The sequence below is a fragment of the Castor canadensis genome, chromosome 7, assembly GCF_047511655.1.
Source record: "Castor canadensis chromosome 7, mCasCan1.hap1v2, whole genome shotgun sequence".
Classification (NCBI taxonomy): domain Eukaryota; kingdom Metazoa; phylum Chordata; class Mammalia; order Rodentia; family Castoridae; genus Castor; species Castor canadensis.
In genome coordinates, this window is record NC_133392.1 from 56,632,153 (window position 1) to 56,639,439 (window position 7,287).

Sequence of the window (7,287 nt, forward strand, 5' to 3'; positions counted from 1 at the left end):
ATCATATATAACTGAGGCTGGGTACATTTGAGGGACTCTGACTGCCCTTGAGTGCTCCAAATTATTTTGCAGTTTAGAGCTCTGTTTCAAAAACATATTAACCAGCATTTTATTAACACCCTTAGCTTGTCTTTAACTGGAAAAGAAATCTCCAACTTTAACATTATTAAACCTTCGTGTCAGAGTACATCAAAGTCTAGCAAGGTCTTATGACCTGCTTCCCTTGGCCCTCTCTTTCACATCTCAGGTCCTGGCATTTTTGTCTCTTCTTCTCCTGAGGCTGCACTGCAGAAACTGTTTTTCTTATTCTCTCATTCACCTCACTCTCTCACTCACTTCTCAGTTTTCAGTTATGTCTTTTTCCAATAAAAAGACCTCTGAAGTTTGCTACCATAACTTCTTTGACAACATAGCACTAAATGACTTGAAAAGAATAAGGAAGAGAGAGAAAAGAGAAGAGAGGAAGCGGAAGAAGATTGGAGGATGACACAAAGATTTACATTGATCAAAACTTCAGATCAAATCTGAAATGTGTGAGGTAAATAAGTTGGGGAGAGACATAACACAGACCAATAGAGGACAGCAAAGGTGTAAGCATAGGCAAGGAGAGGGCTAGCTACAGATGTTGATAGATGCATAGTTCAATGTCAGCCATAATCAGCAGGCCCCATGAGGTTTATAAATATTTAAACAAATTTATTTAAGCCACATAAGGCCTTCATTTTTCTTGGGACTGAATTTTTCTCAAGTCTTCACAAGATGATTGAAGAGGGTTGAGATTCAGTTTTCAGTAGTGTTATGTTCAAAACTGGTTATTTAAAGTTTCCTTTATAAGCTGGCCACAGTGTGTCACACATGTCATCTAACACAGTTTGGAGACTCAGACAGAAGGATTGCTTGAACCCAGGAGTTCAAGGCCAGTCTGGACCACATAGTGAGATTCCAACTCTAAAACATACAGAACCAAACAGGTTGCTTTATGAATAATCACGAATAGGAAAATTTCTTAGTTTTACAGAGCTTCACTTTCTTAATGCTTTCCTGGCTTCTTTCCAGGATGGCAGCTGGTATACGAAGAACATGTACAGCATTTTGCTTTCAGAAGGGATGCTGTGATTCTAAGTGTTTATGGTTGACAAAATTGGTTTCTGAAATTGGACTGACTGGCAGTCCTTGTCCAGCTAGTTGCCTCCCAACTGACAGCATTTGCAGTTGCAACTTGTGAATTTATAACCTGAAGTCTGGAGTTTGCTGGGCAGGTCAGAGCTCAGAACTGCTGCCTGACAAACTAGTGCCCACCTGTGGTCCTGCTTATTGAGTAAATCGCAGTTTTTATTTGAATGCATCATATTACCTAATCAGGCATCCAAATGGGCTTGGAAAAGTATTACCTAATTTGATCTTTTTTTTTTTTTTGCTCAACACTTTAGTGGATATCCCGGTAATTATGAAATGAATAAAAAGGTATTTCTAGACATGCCATATAAGCCTCTGGAGGGATAGTTGTTTCTAAATTATGAAACAAATGCAATATGTACTTGAGGTTTTAGAAAAGGACAGTATTAGAAAAATTTAGCTAGAGAGATTAGAGTGTAGATAAATTTTGATGCTAGGTTGCTCAACTCCAGCATTATTTCAGCTGCTTATATTTATGAGAGTTAATGCCTTTTATCTTCTGATCTTCATTTACCTCTCTGTACAGTGAGTAGAATACTGCTTCTTTCTTCTTTCATGTGCGCATAATGAGAGCTAAGAGCATGAAGATATCCTTAGCACACAAACTGTCACTGTCATACTTTAAGAAAACATTGTTAGTTATCATGATCACTCTTACAGTAGTCACAGTCACTGTCATTTTCATCATAATTTATTTCTCAGGTATCAGTAGGACAAGCACTCTGAAGGACTTCCTGACTTATACATTTTTTCCATGTAGAAAAGCCGTGTATATCTGGGACTTGAATCATGTGACTCAAATAGTTTGAGTTTCCAAAATAGGTAGTTACCTATTCCAAATTGTCAGCTTATAAATCACATCCCCTTTTTCTTATTCAGGAAAAACATCAATAGCCCATTCAGGGCCAGTAATACTACATTTGGAGTAAAACATGAATATGGGACTGATCCTGCTTCCTGTTTATTAAGCAATTTCTGGAACTTTTGTGAACCACTTGTGGAACTTTCTTGAACTTGTCTGTATAATGTCTGTCTTGTCTGCCAAACAATTTTGATAGGAGTAAGTGAGGTAATGTATTATGTCATATAAATTATAAATCCTATGTGGATTGTCAGTATCCATGTGAAAATCTTTCATGATGTACTTACTCTAATAAACTTTGGAGGTTATGATTATTTTTCTTCTTAGCACAATTCTAAATTTTCAGTCTTGACTTTTTACTTCTGATGAAATATAACAGTAAAAAGACTGAAAGAGAAACTTCACTGCATTCTTAGAGGACATGGATATGTTTTAGTAACCAAAGGAAGGAATCTACTGTGGGACTTTTTCATCAAGCTTCATGAAGTCTAGGAAACAACTTTTAAATCATTTTTTTACACCATCAGTCCCAAATCTGGAATAAGGAGACACAAAGAGATAAAATGTGTTTCTTACAGTTTGCTCTATTCTAAGAAGAAAAACAAATTGGTCTGGTTTGGTATGTTTTCCTATTATTTACATATAATAAATATTTTAATAGTTTACCAAAGGACTCCATGAACCTATTATCACAGCAATGCCCATAAACCAACTTTGTTTGTTTCTCTTTTGATATGTATGATTTAGTTGAGGTCCTAGTTTGTTTTTAAAGAATAGATTTTCCTTTCCCAAAAATCTATATGCCTTTAACATAAAATAAAGAATAACATGTATTCAGGGTGTGTTGCATAACCATGTTCCTGTTACAGGCTCTGTGACAGTACCCTAAGGTTTCTCATACATAGTTATCATGTGGCATTTGAAGTAGCACAGGGATTTAAAGCTCAGCAATTCTCAGAAGACTGCATGTTTCCCATATACAATTCTGCCGTCTGCAATATCCTGGCCAGATTCTATGCAATAACCAAGTTTTGCAATAAGATCCACAATATCATAAACAGATGCTACACAGTTGCTATGGTTTCAATGTGTTTCCTCCAAAATTCACACTGAAATTTAATTCCCATTGTGATGACATTAAGAATCAAGGCCTTTTGAGGACAGATTAAATCATAAGGGCTCTGTCTTCATGAGTTGATTTGTGACTTAAAAAAAAGCTGACAAGAAACAGTATCCACCCTCTTGTGGTGTTCCTCTCTCTGCCATAGGGGGACATAGCAAGAAGACCCTCAGCAAAGACTGAACACCAGCACTTTTATCTTGGGCTTCCCGTTATCCAGAAATGCAAGAAGTAAATTTCTATTATTCCTAAATGACTCTGTCTCAGCTATTTCATTATAGCAGCACAAATAAAACAGCACTTTAGCCACTTATCAGATAGTGGAGACATATAATGAACAGTTTCAGTTTCTGATATCAAAAAGCATTTACAATATATCATTATACATAGGAAGGCTGTAAAAATCAAATAACTTTACAGACTTAATTTAAAAACAAACTGCTGTTCCTTCTGCTTCCTCTTTGTTCCACCCACATTCCCAGGTCTCCATTCCACCCCAGTTACATTCAACTTAAATTGAGTGTTAATTTAATTCTCTTATTTCTCTAGATTCTTTTTTTTTTTCAATTTTGCTTAAAATTTTAATTTACAGCTGGGCCCTGAGTTTAAACCCAAGCACCACAAAAAAAAAAAAAAAAAAAAAAAAAAAAACCACAAATTACATATACACCCACACAAAGGAAACAACAAAATGTTAATAGTAGTTAACTTCTACAGAGTGAGCATTTCTATCAGAAAGGTACTGATGGATAGACATCATTCTTATTAAAATTTTTCCTGTATTTTCTAAATATTATATAATGAATTTGTAGTATAAAGAAAGAATGTTATTTTTAAAAACACAGGAAAAATATTATTTTAAAAAATACTTCATACACTTTCTTTGGAGACTAAGTCCAAAATGTTACACTTACTCATTTTCATCTTCATTGCCAAAAGAAAGAAGGCTACTGTTTTTTATTTGCTTTTGCAAGTTCTTTTTAACTGAGTCCTGCTTATTTACTTCATCTTCATTTGCTTTTTTCTTTTTTGAACTTGCCATTAAACCTGAATATTTTTCCTCTGAGGGGCGCTTAACTGGTTTTCTGTACATGATTCTCCCATCAGCTGGAGGTGGTTCTTCATCTGCTTTGGCAGCCTTTATTTCCGCTTTAATTTTCATGACTTCTTCAGCTGTCAGGTCACCCTTTTTTAAAACTACTACTTGGGCTGTTCATCTTCTTTGTCACTGTGATCACCATCTTCATCTGGGAGCTGAGACTGGATTCTCTTGGTCTCCACGGTGTGCCCTTCCCTGTAGCTGACCTGCTCCTTGAAGCGCGAGAGGAACGCGGGCTCCGCGGGCCGCACGTAGGACACCAGGTTCCGCTTGCTCATGGCAACTCAGAGTAAATCCTTCTAGATTCTTAAAGAATATGCATTTACGTTGTTTGGAAGAATTTTTTATTCAAATGTAAATATCTACTAACTTTGCATGGTATATTGTAATTATAGATACAGTAGCGTGTATTATTTAACTTTTTCACTATTAAAGTATTTAAATTCCTTTCAAAGATAGATATCATTGGGTACTTACTATGATTTTTTATCTTTTCTTATTCTGAATTGGTTCTGCTTGTTTTAACTCTTCCTTATGTTTGTTTTGGTCTCTGTCTTTTGTGCCACAGATTTCTTCCAGTACATGGCGATTCCTTTACCTTCTACAATAATAATAAATCACTGAAAAGCTGACTGGAAACTGTATGCGGAAGGGATTTCTGAGTAGCAGGTGGCACTGTAATTTGAATAACTTCTCATTAAATTGTTGGAAGATCTCTAAAATTTCAAATCTGTACATTTCTCCCCCTGGGAATCACAAATTCCCCTAAGAAGATTCCCCCAATCTCATGTGTAAGGAAGGGAATCTTGCCAACATTTTAATAGCATAATTGAAAAAGGGAGAAAATTTTACTCATATGACCAATAACCAATGAGTCATTGATTTTTACTGTCTCTTCATTGTAAAAGTGTTCTTCCCTTTCAGTTTACAAGGCAGAATTATCTACACAATCCAAGCCATGATACTTACTATCAAATTAATGTCTACGGTCTCAGAAAGTGTCACATACTGGCTACTTTGAAGTTTTATTTTAATTGTTGCCATTGCACCTTCATAAACTCTTTCACTTGTACTCTGAGTGTCTTCCCCTTTCCTAGAGTACAAAATTATAGTCATTCACAATTGAAGCAGAAAACAAAGATTGCAAATACAAATCCATTAAGATATTTTTTAGAAGACACTGTATCATTTGCATGATACATGAACGAACGTGGAAGACATTAAGCCAGGGCAAAATGACTAATACCACATGATCTCACCTATGTGTAGAATCTAAGAAGGTTAATCTCATAAAAGTAAAGAGTAGAATAATGGCTACCAGAGGCTGGAGAGGGTGGGGGTTAAGGGGACTGTAGAGTGGCACAACAGGTATACATTTAGTTAGATAAGAGAAGTAAGTTCTGGCATTCTATTGCACAGTTGGGTTTCTATATTCGGTAGTAAAGTACTGTGTTTCAAAATAGCTAGAAGAGAAGATTTTTGAATGTTTTACCACAAAAAAATGATAAACATTTCCGGTAATTCATATACTAATTGCCCTGCTTTGATCATTATAATATACATGTGTAGCATATTGAAACATCACTTTGTACCTTATAGACAATTATTATGTCTCAATTAAAAATAAATTCAAACTAAAATTTATAATCATCTATGAAACCAATATATTGACATAAGAAGAGCTTGCAGCAAGGATTTTCTTATTCTTACATTAGTTGAAAATGCTAACTTTGAAGGAAGATGTGGAAGGAAGAAAAAGAGGATGCAAAGATTAAGTTAAAGAGGAAAAACTGAGAGCCTCCATGTATCCAGTGCTCAAGATGCCTGCAGTAACCCACCATTCTTCTGACTGCTGCCTGGTGAGAACTGACCTTCAGAGGAACCTGAGGACCTCCAACCAGCAGCCATGTTTATCCGTGGGGCATAAACAGCCCACCTGAGTGCCTTAGCATACCCACGAGAGTCCTGGAATTGAAGCTGGGACATAGATCAAAGTACTGTAAATGGATCATCTTACTCATGACACTGTTAAAGACTACATTATTCTTTTCACCATTTTGTTCTGATGATAAGGTAAGGAAAAAAGTAATCTTGGTAACTTTCTTCCAGTAGCAGATTCTCAAAGTGTAATTCGTGGAGCTATATATTAGAATCATTTGCTCTGGGATATTTTTTTAGCAATATTCTCTGCACAGCCCAACTTGAAACCCACCTGGGCACAATCCTTGGGGGTGGGACCAATTTTCATTAAAAAAAAAAAAACCTGATTGGTGATAAGCACACTAAAGTCTTAAAGCCTCTGCCACTACTATTATTGCTACTTTAGACAATTTTTAAGATAGAGAGGCTTACATTAATTTATGAAGAAATTTAAATGCTGCTTGCTGCCTAGATGTTTTGACCTACTTTTGTATCGAGGACCTTCATTATCTAGCTTAACTTTAATCTTTTTTTTTATCATTATCCCTAACTATAAGCCTACTACCTATTCCTCCACCCATCTCTTTCATACATTTATTTGTTCATGTATTTATCAGATAGTTATTGGCCAGAATTATGTTGTCTATTAAGCATTTTGTAGACAATGAGTAGAAAAAGACAACTATAATAAAGAGTAATATAGAAGATAAGGTGAGAGTTCAAGGATTATATATGGCTGGGTATGGATTCCAGATATGTTATCCATAAACTCTTTGAGCTCAGGCAAATAAGTTTACTCTCTGAATATTTATGTCCACAACTTCAATAGGAAATAATGATTTGTACCTTGCAGAGTAAGTAGGAACAGTTAGTCAATTAATGCAACAATACTGTGCAATGTATAGCACACAAATGCTAACACTTGCTCTTTGCTATATTATTATCATTACAATTATTGTGGTGTTATCTCCTTGTACAATCTCCCTCTTCAGAATTACATTGTGGCTAAGGATTTGTTCTTGAAAGTATTAGACTCAAAGGGATTATTTTTTTTCCAGCTGTGAGGTATAGAACTTGAGAGCACACTATTATTTTGTTTTGTTTTGTTTT

The 7,287-nt window shown here is 35.4% G+C and overlaps 1 pseudogene; it reads right to left on the reverse strand.

The window, feature by feature from the left end:
• Positions 1 to 3,816: 3,816 nt before the first annotated feature.
• LOC109689910 (uncharacterized protein KIAA1143 homolog pseudogene) lies at positions 3,817 to 4,545 on the reverse strand (annotated as a pseudogene).
• Positions 4,546 to 7,287: the final 2,742 nt, after the last annotated feature.